Below are 1,535 nucleotides of genomic sequence, written 5' to 3'. Positions count from 1 at the left end.
AATGTATCAAACATTACCTTTACCCACTCACCTTGGCATCACATGTGACCCTTTCACCGAGCGTCGAACGCCTGGCCAGCGAGAGTCGTTAAGTGAGGAGTTTTCTGAGACCGTCCTTGAACCTTTATATTCATCCCTCGCCGTTCTAAATGCGAATTTGACTTTGTGTTCCAAAAAAAAAGAAAAAAAAAAAAAACAAAAAAAAAAAGAAAAAAAAAGAACTCATGTATGGGGATTGATCATAGTGGGGGATAGTATTTATGGACGTTACATTCGAAGGTGAAGAGGCGAGTCTAGAAGTAAAGGGCATTGGTTTCGGTTCGGTGAACGGAGGAGTCTATTATTGCCACCGTGCTTGTCTAGGGTGAGTCTGATTTTCTTTCTCCGATTCTCATCTATCCTTCACCCCAGCCTAAGGTTACAAGCCGAGTAAAGTCCTCTTGATCTCCATGACATTTGACCTACATTAGTGGAGATGAGTCAGACGGGTGAGCCTATGGTCGTTCTGTTTTAATGTTTATCTTGCGATTTGTCTTGATACACATGAGTCACATTTGTGTTTAGGTCTTGTAGAGATGATTTGCACACACTTACACGGAGATGACAGTGTTAGAAGTTGAGTATTGAAGGTTGAAATTCTAGTCCTTTTCCAGATTCACATGTTGGGTGGGTGCAGAGGTGTTTGGTAACTTGAGATTATATGCCTGAGCTCTATGTTTACATTCTCAGTCGGTTCATTTCTATTTCTTTTGTTTTGTTTTTAGTTTGTTATTTTAGGTTGTGTCGTTTTGTGTTCTTTTGTCCATTTCCCTTGGTGTGTTTTGTTTTATATTAGGTTTTTTCTGCTTGAGGACAAGCAGCCGTTCAAGTTTGGGGGTGTGATGAGTGCGTAATTTATGCACTCATTCGTTACTCCTTTAGCTAGTTTTGGCGTATTTTTCCTCAAGTAGTTATGTGGATTTGATGACTTTCCCTTGAGTGTGTAGGAAATGGTGAAATCGTTGAGTTTTGAGGCATTTTGGATCAAAAAGACAGAGAACGAGGCGATATGGCGCATTCAGATGGCGATGCAACTCAAAAATGAGCAAAAATGAGCAAACCTGTGCGAAGGACCAGAGAGGGATGCGATATGTCGCCTCCTTTCTGGAGATATGTCGCCTCCTTTAGGCGATATGTCGCCTCCTTTAGGCGATATGTCGCCTCCTTTAGGCGATATGTCGCCTATTCTAGGGGATATGTCGCTTGATTTACCTGATTTTATTAGAAACACGCGTTTTGCCCTAGTTTGGTGCAGGGACTTTTATGGAAAGTGAGAATTAGCTTCTTGGGGATGTGTTGGATGTGGAATATAAGGAGGAGAGTCTGAAAACTGAAGGGAAGGAGGAGAAAAAAGGTTTGCAAAAGAAGAAAAACTGAATCGGAGAGGATTCGAGGGAAATTTCAGCGATTCTTCAAGAATTCCAAGCATTCTTCATTCTCTTCTTATCTTTCTTCTTGTATTTTTCTGAGTTTTGAATATTATTTTGAGATTGTGA

The sequence above is a fragment of the Morus notabilis genome, unplaced genomic scaffold (assembly GCF_000414095.1).
Source record: "Morus notabilis unplaced genomic scaffold, ASM41409v2 Scaffold24, whole genome shotgun sequence".
Classification (NCBI taxonomy): Eukaryota; Viridiplantae; Streptophyta; class Magnoliopsida; order Rosales; family Moraceae; genus Morus; species Morus notabilis.
The sequence above is the reverse complement of the archived record's forward strand: the minus strand, read 5'-3'. Positions refer to the sequence as shown.